The sequence below is a fragment of the Vidua chalybeata genome, chromosome 3 (assembly GCF_026979565.1).
Source record: "Vidua chalybeata isolate OUT-0048 chromosome 3, bVidCha1 merged haplotype, whole genome shotgun sequence".
Taxonomy (NCBI): domain Eukaryota; kingdom Metazoa; phylum Chordata; class Aves; order Passeriformes; family Viduidae; genus Vidua; species Vidua chalybeata.
The window spans coordinates 9,336,486-9,350,622 of NC_071532.1; the positions used below are offsets into that span (position 1 = coordinate 9,336,486).

At 40.6% G+C, this 14,137-nt stretch overlaps 1 long non-coding RNA gene across 1 annotated transcript in view; it reads left to right on the forward strand.

The window, feature by feature from the left end:
* Positions 1-628: 628 nt before the first annotated feature.
* LOC128785691 (uncharacterized) overlaps positions 629-14,137 on the forward strand; it is a 45,411-nt gene continuing 31,902 nt past the window's right edge. The window contains exons 1-3 of the long non-coding RNA XR_008429992.1: positions 629-773; positions 895-973; positions 4,155-4,199. This is a non-coding gene — a long non-coding RNA (uncharacterized LOC128785691). The remainder of the gene's footprint in view (positions 774-894; positions 974-4,154; positions 4,200-14,137) is intronic.

Genomic DNA, 14,137 nt, shown 5'->3' on the forward strand with positions numbered 1-14,137 from the left:
AAGCAAACGATGGTATTTTGAGCATGGAACAGAAGAAAAATGTATTCAGCATATTGATCCTTCATTCCAAAATGGTTCTTTGAAGAGCAATGATTTATTTAGCACTAAAACCTTTTGGTTCTTGATGAAGTTGCCCAAACAAATTAAAATCCGTGTTTTGTCCTAATTTTTTAGGAGAATTGAAGTCAGTATCTGAATAAACCATGGTCTCTGGCAGGTGGGCATGTGGTGTGTTGTCATGCTTAGTAAGGTTGTACTAGCTAATGAGATTTGAAGGAAAAGGAAAGGGCATGTGAATAAACAGACTTTACTACAGGCTTTGTAGTACAGAGGTAAAATAGTAGAGGAAGTGATAGTCAGTTCTTTTTAAGACTGGACTAATACCGGGCTTTGTAAACCTTAGATATGCTTCTGTTAGCTGCACACTCTTTCACGATTCCAGCATTCCACATAGTGGTTATAAACTAATTTTCCTGTTGCCTCTCCAGCCCCAATTCGGTTCCTCGGGCGGGGCCGGGCCGGCGGGGGGGCCGCGCTGCCGTTGCCATGGCAGCGCCCGCCGCCGCCGCAGCATCCTCCGCAGCAACTTTCCCCCCAGCTCAAAAGCGAGCCAAGGCGGTCGCGGCGGCCGAGAGGGACGGGACGGGGCGGCGAGGGTCCGTCGGCGGCTGCGGAGCGGCGGCCGCTGCCTTGTCCTGCCTCCCGCGCCTGCGGAGCGCCCGCGCCCCGCCTGCGGCTCCCCTGGGGCAGCGCGGAGCCATTTTGCCGAGCGGGTGGGTGGAGGGTCCCGGTCCCCTTCGGCGCCGTGTCCCGACCCCGCCGACTCCTTCCCTTCTCCGCTCCCGCTCTCGCCGGCGGCCGACGCGCGCTCCTTGTGCTTGATCCCGTCCTCAGGCAGGAATCGCCCAGCATGCCGATCGCCCACTTGCTGGAGCTATGGAAAGGGATAGAGGTGGAGCCCATGGAGACGGAGGTGAGCGGCAGCGGGGGCGTGCGGCAGCGGCCGTGCTGCCGGTCCCCCTTTCCCGCCGGGGGAAGCGCCTCGGTGCCCAAACCTCACGAAATGGGGTGTGATGAGCATCCCTCGCCCGCTCTGCTCGCTGCCGAGGGCGGGGAGCCAGGCGAGGCTCGGGAACCTGTTGCCTCACAGGTGGAGCGGTTTGGAGCGGCAGCCGCGGTGCCCGGGCAGTGCGGGATGTTCCGTCCCGTCCTGCCCGCCCGGCACCGGGCTCGGGTCGGAACAGTGCCCCGGAGGACTGGGGTAGCTGGAAAGGAAAGAGATGGAATACAAAGTGGGCTCAGTCGTACTCGGCTCACATTTAAGCATGAAGTATGTGATCTGTAATTTGAGGCTCGAATAGGTCCATAGACCTCACTTGGGTTCTGATTACCCATTTGCCCACTACCTCTTAGCCTAAGACTGCTTTCCGTGTCATACTGGAAACCTGATGCTGTGATAATTAGCTGGCTGCTGTGTTACGTGTGCTCACAATTTGTCTTGCAGTGTTTTCATTATCTGCAGTCTGGGGTTATCTTGTGTCAAGAAAGGCATCATTCAAGTTCAAGAAGTGTTTGGACAGTGCTCTCAGTCACATGGTGTGATTCGTGGGGATGTCCTGTGCAGGAGCTGAGCTCTGTAATCCTTGTGGGTTTCCAACCTTCCAGCTTGGGTTATTCTATGACTTTATGGTTTTTGTACTGTAACAGGGCAAGGTAGATTCCTGAGTATTTCTGGGGCTGTTAAGCAGTGCAAAAACCCCAGAGTATTTCAGGTCAATTGTTTGTAGCACAGGATGCACATTTCTAACAGACAGGTGGTAGAAATAGATGAATTAAACTTGAGGTGGGGGATGTTGGTGTCTATCTTTTAACCGCCCATCCCCTTGTTTGATTGAAATACTGTAGAAGGGTTTTGATGAGAGGGAAAGATGGGATGTAACTGAGACAGACAGGTTATGAAGAACACAAAACACTTGACTCAAAAGGAGCTGCTGAACTGCAGGAAAGGTTTCATGCTAGGTGTTAGTTTGCACATGTAAATAATACAGCAGAATAATAATTATACCAGCATAGATCATTCTGGAGTCCCTAGGTTAAAAACAAGTTGTGGGGCACTTGCAAAGGTTTTAATCATGTAATTCACTTCTGAATACTGTCACTTGTTCCACTTTGTGGGATGCAAGGAATCTGAGGGTTAATAAACAGGTTATAGCTGGGACACTGTATCATTCCTGTTTTTGCTTTAGAAGTCAGCTGACACCTTGTTAAATCACTTTCACAATGAGAAGACTTGTATAGCTGTATTTATGGTGAACAGATTTCTGCTGATCATCATAGAAATGGTGCTCCCCTCCCAAGTCTACCTTTCTGTTGACTGCTGTTCAAAGTGCATATGCATGCCTGTGGTTTTTTTTCCTTCTTCCTTCCCTCCTTTCTAAAATCAGTTCGTTTTTTGTGTGCCCAATGTTTTTTTCTTTCCTGCCCAGACAGAAAGCACTTCAGTCACTGCTTTTTCTGTTGTCAGTTTCTGGGGAAAACTCCCTTAGAGCACAGGGTAAATCCTGCACTAAAGCCCAATGTACATTGCCTGGGGCAATATCTTTGTATTGTTATCTCTTTCGCTGGTAGAGAACTACTTAGACCTTTCTTTCAGACGAAACTGTGTGGATTTCCTTAGGAGGGATAATTGACCCATTGCAATGATAGTTAATCATTGCACTTCTAGGTTTAGGTGGTGTTTGGTTTTTTGTTTTTTTTTTTTTTTTTTTCCTTTCCCGCTTGAAAGAGCAGCATAGCTGAGCTACACTGTTCCATCACTTCCTGAGATTTCACTTACAAAAAGTTGAGGATTAAAGAATTGCAGGTGTAAACTCCTGCAGTTTAGATAGGAACAACATATAAAGCACCATTTATTGGCTCTATTTATTGCTGTCTCTAAACACGACAAAGATATGCTATAACTTCAGACCATTTTAGATCATGCTGTAGATAGAATTGCTGAAGCACTGTTTACTCGACTCTAGTAAAAGCACATAGAAATTAATTTCATCTCTTGTGGGCTCTTGTCCATGAAGACATTTTCAAACAGCAGAAACATTTATTCTTTAATTAACTGAATGCAGCTTAAACACTAGTGGTTGTACTGATTCAAGAGAACTGTCATGGTCTCTCAATCTGTGTGGGATAAAATGTTTTCATGATTGTCTGCAAGTTGTTCTTTTTCATGGAAGCTTTTCACAGTTGGTAGACAAGGAGGGAGACAGTTTAATTCTTTGATGCATATGGACCTCTTTCTCCTTCCCTTCCTAAATGCCAAAAACCCTTTTAAAACAGAGACATTTATGAGTGCCTGTGCATGACTCAGGTGAATGACTTGCAGATATTAAAGACAGCTTTTATAGTAAATCAATTACTTGCTAAGGAAGAGTGCATCAAGGGCATGTTCTATATTATGTTTGTGTAAAGGAAGATTAGAGTGAAATACTGCTGCTTTCACCTGTTGACTCAGGAGGTCATTAATTGTGTTTGACAAGTAAGCAAGAAAATTGGGATATTTGCTGTTCTAAATTTCTTTGAGAGTAGGCAAAGCTATTGATCCCACTCAAGCTGCATGGCTAGGATACTAAATTACAACCTTGGGAATATTTTTCCTGAGAAAGCATTGTGTGATCAAACTCCATGTAACCTTTCTACCTGTTTTCCAAAGCGTTCATCACTTAATGATTTTAAGTAAGCACAGCATTTAGATGGAAGTTGTTTAGAAAATTTGCTCCTATTTATACACACATATTCTCTTTTCCCAGTAGGAAATTATGTTCCATTTCTCTAGTTTGTTTTGTTTTTTTTTTTTTTGTTCTTTATCGATTCTATGACAAATTTGGCTTCAACTATTCATCAGCAGTTTTAATAATTCTTTTATTGTGCTTTCTTCTCTTAACATTTTATAGATCTTGGAGAAAACAGGTGCTTATGGATTCAAAGGTTAATTTACCTGTGCAAAGTGTGAAGAATTGAACAAGCTTACTATAGTAGGCTAAATTGAAAGCAACTTAACTGCCTCAAACTAAATTGACTAGATCTTGGCTTAAAATTTTCTTTCTTGGTAGCGTATATTTACAGGATTTTTCTTCTCTTTTCTCCTCTCTGTTTACTAGACTGTAGTGGAAGATGCTGCCCTGGATGAAGAACCTGCAAAAGAGGTAAATCAGCTGATTCATGGATTACAAAAATCTTAACAAATTATTGTAATATCACCTTCTGTCTTCATGAAACAAAATGTCTCTGGTACATGTTCTCCACATGCTTGTAGCTGTCAAGATACAAAGCCAACCCATTTTTGGTCTCTTATTACAAGGTCAAGTGAGGAATAAAAAGATGCGTTCAACTAGAGGTTAGGGAACTTTATTTACAGATATTGGCTGTGCATTTTTACTGAGAAAGAGCACACAACTTCTTGAGGTATATAGTTTTACTGCAGAGACCATTTTGTAATGACCTTAAAAAGAGTAGCTGTCATATTAACAAGGTTTGTGTATTGTAAATTGTGCATAAGTTAATTCCATGGACTCTTAAATTGAAGTCATTACTGCTTGTTCCCTTGGCTGGATCTTCACCACAATAAGACTGAGCTAACCCTTTGCTTTAAGTTAATCTGTTGTTTGTATTATTGTGGCACTGTACTGTTGTGCTAATTAAGACCGACAAACAAATCTAAACCTACGGGGAAAGGTAAGTCTTGCCTCGGAGTGTGTAAATGCCAAATAAGTCATATGAAGATATAAAGCAGGCAAGGTCAAATCATCATTCAGTATTATGATGAGCTGAGGGCAAAGCTTGATACTGGTCCTGTGTGTCAGTGCAAGGTGCTGCTGGTTTGTGTAGAGTGACCCAAGGGGTGCTTGATGGATCATCAGCCATTTGCTGATGTCCAAAAGCAAAGCAAACTGAATCCCTTGAGGACTGAAGGGAGGCTGCAGAGATGCATGTCTAAGTAGCCACCTTTTGAAGATCAACTTCCTGGTATCTCTTACTCCTTGAAATCTAAAACTTACCTTTGATGTCTGGGTTTCTGTGCAAGGATGTGGTTTTGGTAATTTCTACTATGTTAAAGGCATAGTTTAACCCCCTACTGATAGGAAGGAGGAAGAAATCTTAGCTTTGATCTCTGAAATGAGTGCAACTTCCAAATGGATTTTTTCCCCCTTCCATTACCATTTCTTAAAAAGAGCAGTAAATTACTCTTTAAAAAGCTTGGGGAAGAAATTAAGTGCAGATAGCTTGGTTCATCACTTTCTTTGAGGCTATGGCTGAAGATAAAATTTCTGATTTGTAGGTTTTAGGAGGACTCTTTTGTTAATATAGCCTTCATTTCCCAAATTAATTTAAATCTAGTTAATTTCCATTAGGGATGCTTCTTATAATTTTTAAGTCTGAAATTTGGCAGAAAAAAAGGCATGTAAGGCAATGTAAAAACTGCTTTATAGAAACCTTAATCCTGTGTTCTCGTTTTCTGATGTAAACATTGCAGTGTGCAATTTAATATCTGTAATGGTGTTTCTTTCTGATTTTTTTTTTCTCCCTTTCTCTGCTGCTGCCATGCTATTTCAGCCCTTTGCTGGCTCAGTCTGTAAGCCTCTTCCATTTTCATGGAACTTGTGTCCTGCTGTAGTGGTATTGTAAGAAAGAGCAGTCTACTCCTCAGGTGACTGATAGCTGTACTGTGCCCAACCCCAAAGAATATTTTTTTTGTTGAGAGATGGAAGAGTGACTTAAGGAGTGAATTTAAATCATGTAATACAGTTGTTCGTGCCTGCTTAAAGGATGTTTTTGTAAATTTCCTGCCTTAGGCTATGTTGGCCTCCTGCTGTTTATCCCATGCTGTGTGTAGTGTGGACAAATGAGATGGTGGTAAAATGCATTGTAAAAACTGCACTTCTCATTGTTTTTTTCTGAGGTCTGATTTTCCTGTTGATGGATAATTTCTTTAAATGTCTTGGGGGCATAAATTAATGGGGTTGTTGAATAGAGCAAGTGTTCCTGAGACACATCGTGGCCCTAGAGCATTGTATCAGCTCTGCTCTAGAATTGTCATCCAGATTACTGAGTGTTGCAATCAGGGCTTGTTCCTAGGGTGAGGAACATCCCACAGACCCTGTTTGTCCTGTCACAAAAGCAAGCAGATTAGTGGATGGAAATCCTTACGAGGATTTTATACTCCTGCAGCATTTTATACTCCTCCCGTCTTGTGGGATGCAGTTTTTCCTTAAGCGGTTCTTTTTGACAAAATGGCCTTTTCTTGATAGAGGAGGAGAAGTCTGACCATCTGTGTTGGTTAGAGGCCCCAGCATACTTAAGGGTGATGTGTCCTGTGGTCTAGTCTAGGTCAGTGTTGGCATTCTATCTAAACTTCCTTGAAGGTGCAGCTGGCACCAAAATTCTTTGTCACATTTTTCTAAAATAATGACAATGTGTACAAAACAGCTCGCAGTCCTTTGAAATTACAACATTCAGAAGCTATCTTGTAACACTTCTTTGAGCTGTTTTACCCTTTCAAGAGAATTTGTATCCTCTAGTTTAAATGTTGCGTGGGGCTGTTGGGGAAAATAGAGCAGGTATGTAATGGAAATGCTGATACACAAACAGAACTGCCCAGCAAAACTGAAAATGGCAGTACCTAGGTTTACTTTTAACTCCTGTGTAGTTTCCAAAGACGTGTAACTTCTGCTGATAGTGTGTGCACTGGTGAAAATGTGAGTAATAAAATTGGAGGGAGCAAAGGTGGACGCTCTGTGTGTAGCTCATGAAGCTACATGTTGCAGGCTCTGCCACTGTCTATAGTGAGGATATCAATTTATTGGATTGTCACTGAAAGATGGAGTTTCTATAACTAATGGCAGTAACAGTCTGTGTGATACCTTTTAGGAACTGAAGGAAAACTGCACTGAATGATCACAATGAGGAAAGCGTGAAACCTACACATCAGTGGAAATATATTTGTTGCTCTAGTGCTACTGTTATCAAGGCAATAAATGTTCATAGCAACATAAAAAATGGATATTTTCTATGAAAAACATAGAAAAATAGATGTTGGAAGGTGCTTCTGGAGGTCATCTAGCCCAACCTTCCCTGCCTTGCTGAAAGTAGTGTCAGTGGTGCAAAAGTGCTTGGCACTGCACCACTGCATCCAGTTGTGCCTTGAGTGGACTCTAGGAGATCTCTGGGACCCATTTATAGCATTTGATCACCTTAAGGGGAAAAAAACCCATTAATGACTAAAGTTTTCTGTGTTTTGGTTGTGTTCACTGCCTCCTGTAATTTCACTGGAGATACCATTGCAAAGAGTCTTGTTCTGTCATTTTTTTCTCTCTTTGGGTATTTATATATGCAAATAAGACACATTCTCCATTCTTTCCTTGTCTCCTGCATTGTCTTCTTCAGGGGGTACAATTCCAGCTTTCTCAGAATCTTTTCTGTAGGTCAGAACTGCTCTTCCATTGTTTATTTTTTTGGTGATTCACCTTCACTTGTTCCAGTATGTTCATGTCTTTTTTTTTTTTTTTTGAACAGTGTAAACCCAGAACAGGGCATCACTCCAGATGTCTTAACAGTGCTGAATGGAAGAGAGGGATCATTGCACTAGACCTGCTGGCATCACCTTCTCTAATACAGCCCAGAGTGCTGTCAACTTTCTTTGCCAGCTGGCTCAATTGAACTTCTCCACCAGGATGCCCAGGTCCTTCTCTGAAAAGATGAATTCTGGCTGTGTAGCCCCTAGCCTGTAGCATAGGGTTATTTTTCTTGAGATACAGAACCTTGCATATTCCTTTGCCAAACTTCAGGATAATACTGTTGGCCAGTTTCTTCAGTCAGAAGTCCCTCTGGACACAGCTCAATTGTCTGGTGTTACTAGCTGTTACTGCATTTTGTAACATCTGCAAACTTGTGTGTACTCTGCCCACTCATCCAAATCATTAATGAAGATGTTAAATAATCCAGGGCCCAGTGTTGATCCCTGGGGTACACCAGTGACTGACTCCAACAGAACTTTGTGCTGATCACAACCCTCTGGGTATTGTAGTTCAGTTTTTCATCCATTTCACTGTTCGCTTATCTGATTCAATCAATCCTTCTACTGTTTGAGATGATGTAGGAGACAGTGGCAAAAGTCTTACTTGAAGCCTGCACCTTCATTCTTCAAAATAGTGAAGGCTGTCAGGATGTTTAAGCACAATTTTCCTCTTCACAAATCTATGGTGACTACAGCAAATAATTTTCTTGCCATTCATATGCTTGTGAATTCGTTCTAGAGCAATTTGATTCATCACCCTTTCAGGTACTGAGGTGAAGCTGACTGGCTTGCAATTTTCTGGATCTTCCTTCTTGAAGAGAGGAACTACATCCTTTCTCACACCTCTCAAGAAGCTTTTCTAATTTCCATGTGTCTTCAGAGTACTGAGAGTGGCCACACAATTATATTGGTCAGTTCCCTCAGCATTAATGGATGTATCTCATCAAGTACCATATTCTTTTTGCAGGGCATGTTGTGTTTGCTTAAATGCCCCCTAAGCTGACCCTCCTCCACTAAAGCCAAATCCTTCTTTCCCACCTTTTTTCAGGTGCTTGGGAGTCCTAAAGGCTCAGAATTACCAGTAAAGACCATAGCAAAGAAAGTACTGGGTAGCTTGGCTTTCTTGTATCTTTTGTCACCATAGCTCCTTTCCTGCTCAGTAGCAGGACCAAAGATATTCCTTTTGTTGCTGCTGGAACTACAGTAGTCCTTGTTACTCTCTACCTCTGTTGCCAGATGGAATTGCACATGGGCTTTGGCTTTCCTGACACCACAACTACGTGCCTAGTAGTCTTCATGCTGCTCCTGGACACATCTTTCCTCCATTTAGATATACTTCTCTTGCATGTCTGGGGTTTTTCAAATGCCCCTTGTTCATTCATGCAGGCCTTTGACTGCCTTTGCATGATTTTTTTGTTGGTCAGGGTGGCCAAACCTGAACTAGGAGGAGAGGTGATCCTTGAAAATTATCCAGCTGTCCTGTACCCCTCATCTGCCATGGGATTCATCCAAGCAGGTGCTTGAAGGGAACAAAATCTGTTCTGATGAAGTCTGCAATTATGACCTTGACTTTTGCTTTGCTCTTTTGTCTTGGGATCTTGAGTTTCCTCTCATGATAACTGCAAGGAAAACTGCTCTGGAACTTCAGTCTTGACCAGTTCTTTCTTGTTTGTAGGGATCAGGTCCAGCAGAGCAACTTCCCTCATTGGCTTGTTAATGACCTGTATCAAGAATTTGTCAATGCAGCAGTCTCTTGGATTGCTCTTGATTTTCAAAAGATAGGAGAGTGGATAAAGTGGATTCTTTGAGGATTAGGATCTGTGCATATGAGGCTTCTTCCTGTTTTCTGAAGAAGGCCTCTGCTTCTTCCTGGACAGTTTGTCTGCAGCAGGTACCTGCCATAGTGCTGAGGCACATCTGTGCCAGTGTAATGTTGAGCCACCAGCAGCAGCCTCTGTTTCAAAGAGACTGGAATAATTTTCAGCTACAGAGACAATAGGGAGTGCTTCTAGGCTGTTTGTTGTGATTTTCACTAGTATTATGTCAAAACAGCTTAACCAGTGCACACCAGTACTAGAGTTGCTGGTGTATCTGTCTCATGAAAAAAACATCAGTGAAGTTAAAGCAGGTCAGAACATTCTGATTTGCCATTAAGAGTTGCTTTTCTTGAAGAGCTGGAGAGGTGGTTGTTTTTTTTTTTTTCCCCAGTAATATCTGGTGAACTTTCACTTGTCTCACACCTCAATTAATTAAAGGTCTCAATATACCTCGTATGCAGTGTTTAATCCATTATAAAACTAGATGTATGTTGATGATTTTTAACAGTAATTATAGATGACTGCAGAGCAAAGGAAAAAATCTACATCTCCGTGGTTGAGCTTGTAGGTCACAAATTAGCATGTGTATTGAGGTTTTTCAAACAGGATGACTTTATTTTTCTGCTGGTTTGTGAGTTGTGTTTTAGTTGTCAGGAACGATCACAGAACACAAGACATTTCTCGGTATATATGTTTACACATACACTCACAAGAAGTCTGTACCTTATTAAAAAACTTGGCTTGCAAGAAGAGCTTTTCATTTCAGGGAAAAACAAATAGGAAGCTTATTGTCAAATGGGTGGTATGGCAAAAAGTGTAGAGAAGTACAATTTTGTAATATGGTGAAAAAAACTTTTGAGGAGAGAAGCCTGGTTTGGGTTGCTAGATGACAGCAACATGTTTACTGAACATACTGGGCTTTTTGTTTCCTCCAAAAAAACCAAGCAACCAAACCCAACAACAACCAAACACTCAGAATTAAGGAACCTTTTTTAAGAAAAGGTTGGAAGTAATGTGGTGGGGTTTTTTTGGTGGTGGGGTGTTTTTTTTTTTTTTTTTTTTTGTTTTGTATCAAATAATGCTTTATAATCACAGTATGTAATTGTAAGCTCAGATATCATGCTACACACCTTTCTAAAAAGAAATATCTGGGATGACTTTTTTCTCTCGATACAAATAGATGGTCAGTGAACTCAAATATAGGCCCTGACTGGAAAACTATGACCTTGCATAGATTCTTACAAAATTGCACTGATGATGTATTTAAGAAACAAATTATTTCTCCTTTCTATGTTCTTTGAGCATGTGGTGTTGGCGGTGTAAGCTGTTTTACTTAAAATTTTTCATTTAAAAAAAATTATCCCTAGTATTTAGCTCTTACGAAGGCTTTGGTAGGTAATAACTTGTAAATTGATTTTTAGAAACTGTTTTAATTCCCAAAATGTATTAATCTACAGTGCCTATCATCTAACACTTTTAAAAAGAGTAAATAACTGCAATTTGTTTTGGAATGAAACTGATCAGGCAACCAACAGAATATTGGTTTCTATTTAACTCCATGAAAAATAATGTATAAAAACATGTATCCTTGATAAAGATTAAAGGTTTTGTCATTGACTTTGTGTGGCTAAAATGTGAGAGGGGACAGCTGGGGTCATGGAATGAATGAAATGTCTCCTCCTTCTCTTGCACCCAGAGCCTGTGTTCAGAATCCCAGCAATGAAAGGGAAGCTGACAGGGCAACAGCTGTGCTACTCGTATTGAAATAGAATTTTGTTACTTCTGATTCCTTGTAAATTGGTTTCTTGTTGTCACTCTCTCAACTGAATTAAGGCAGATATAGGGGAGATATCAATATAAAATGAAAGCTTATTATTTTTCCACTTTTTTCTTTCTCTGTCCCCTTGTATGTTTCATAAAGCAACTAGAGACACAGAAAACTTCCAATTTTGGCAGTAACCAGAGTGTAGAAAAACTTATTACATTATCTGAAAGACTTGTGACATTTGAACTTAAACATAAGTTTAGCAACATATTTATATATGATATCCTATTCATATTACTCTTTTTGGTTCTAGCTGTTATTGCACCATCACTGTTGCTGGTTTGAATTACTGCTTTCAGACAGTGTGCTGTTGTGGCTCTGATGCACCAGAGAGAAGATAACAGTGCTTTAAAAGAACTTCTTCAAAACCCTTTTCAGGAGTTTTCAACCCCTTTGGCTCTCTGCAGCCTTTGCTAAATGCTGCTGTCTGTGGTGAATGGCAACCTTCATTGAAACTATTCTCTCTGTGGCCAAAGGGTGACAGATTCTGTTTCTCACAAACCTTGGTCTTTCAGAAGCAAAAATGAACTCTGTCTCTGTATCTATTGAGACCCTGAAGGGTGGGTTTTTAGCTGGTAGAGAAAGTCACTGATACTTAAAGTTGGCAGCAGAGATTCCCTTGAGATAACAGCTGATGCACCCTCCTATTGAAGTGTAACTTCTACATGTGTTTGCCTTGATCTTCTTGAACCTTTATTGAATCAGGACCTTGAGGTGATGGTGATTTCATCTCTGTTCCTGATACTCCAGGAAGTGCTGATGCATTGGGGTGGTGCAACCTGCAGAGTTCAGGGACAATGCGTTGGGGGTGTAGGTTTTGTTGGTGTGTTTTGTTGTGTGTTGGATTTTTAAGCTTGCAATGTTTAGCGATAGAACAAACAGCTAAGCAAGCAAATATTTTTTGCTAAGTGGACACTAGAATGACCAATTCTGATTTAATCAATTAAGCATGCACATGGATGCACAGCAAATATACTGTATTTGGAAGCTTTTAACATAAATGTTGCAGACTGCAGTGCAGTGGTCACAACTGAGCAAATGTCATGCTGAATGGGGAAAAGAGGTTCTGACAGTATTTGCAAGATGTAAAACGCTTCATGGAATTAGGCTGCTTGCTTTTGAACAAGGGTTATTACTTACGACAAATGAAAGTTCATCTGGGGAAAACCATTCCCTCATGAAATAATCTTATACCGTAATGGCTGTTGGTGCCCAAGAGCATGCTGGCTGTGAGTGAATTGTGTCATCAGGAGAGATGAGTCACTTGGCAGTCCCTAGAGTCAAGGATAAATTGTTTCTGCGATGAGTATGGTGCCTCCTAGAGAGATATGTTATTTAAAATAGAAACAAACTATGATTTACATGCAGATGGTTACAACTTTAGGGTGAAAAAAATCAATTTTTCTTCATTGCAATGAATTTGTAATTAATTTTACAATTGTTTTGCTTTTTTTTTTCCCCCCTACTAGATTGCTCTAATTTTCTTGCTCACTCTGTGGTTTGTTCTCTCCTTAGAACATATTGTTTTGTATTGAAATGAGACTTATTTCTTTGAATCTTCTACTCCTCTTTCCTGCTACTTCCAAGGTTAATAAATAACTTTCACCATAAGGAAAAGTAATGTGACAAAGAAGCAAGATGGGCACTGTTATTTTGGAAGAAAGTCTTCCTCTGATGCTTTCTTCCAAAGATTTGATAGGAAAAATCAGAAGGTAGCTCTAAATCGGAAAAAAAAAAAAAATTAAAAATATATTGTTAAATGGGCATGGTTAGACACAGAAGAATTATGTTGTTATTGGAGATGTCAAGTATTTTAAGCTTCTGTTTCTAGGTAGTTACATGCTTCATGGTGCAGTTCATTTTTTTCAAGACTTGACTACTTTTCCCTGCTGACTAGAAATGGAGCTTTTGGTAATAGTCTGGCTGCATTTTGAATGACAAGTGAATTATGCTTGCACAGTTTTGTGTTTATAGAATGTGTGATCAGTACTCAGGCATGCTTATTGCACTCAGGGTTTCACAAAGATTATATTGACATTTACAAGTGGCGTGTGAAGTATTCAGAGAAGCAACAAAACCAACACTGCATAAGTTTTGGAAGTCAAGAAGGGAAGGCAAATTACCTCTTCCCAAGCACTTGGACGCTTAAAACTACCTGATGCTTTGTCTCATTCAGCCAGTTATCTCTGAGAGGTGGCCACAAAAGTCATGTTGTGTATCACCTCTGTGGAAGAGGGTTGCTTCCACACCAGGAAAGTGTGGGGCTGAATGTAAAGACCTGATGTCTAGGGTTGCAGGTGGGTGTTCTCACAATATTGTCTCTGAAGCTAACTGCAAGTTCCCAGCTGTTCAAAACTTTGATCCAGCATCTATGTAGAATTCCTGGTACATCTAAGTTTCTTGAAGTGTAGGTATCATGATCAAATGACCTCTTTATAATTACATGAGGTAGAAACCTGAATCATCAAAAGTGGATGTGGATTTCTTGATTGCTATTTTCTTTTCAGTCCAATTCTCAATTTAACTGAGGTGAAAAGGTAATATGAATATTTAACAATACCTCTTATGGAAGCAAACATTGCAAACAGAACAGTGAGCAGTATGGTACTGTTAAAGAAGATATGCTCTTGTACATGAGACCTGTTATTTGAGTGGATTGCTTCCTGGTTTGTGCTATTAATCATGCATGTTTAGTTGGTATAATCTCCTGCATTTTCCTATAAAAAGTCTTCTATTATGATGAACAGTCTTGAGAGACTTTTTGCACAGTATATATTATAGCAGCTTTTAATGTGTTTTGCTTTATTTCTTTTTTAAGAAAGCTAAGGATTGTGAGTCACCCTTCCTATAAAGAGGTTACAACAGAATTAAACTGCATAAGTAATGTTTTGGTTATGTCAGAGAGCCACCTCTGAGTGTCTGTCATCT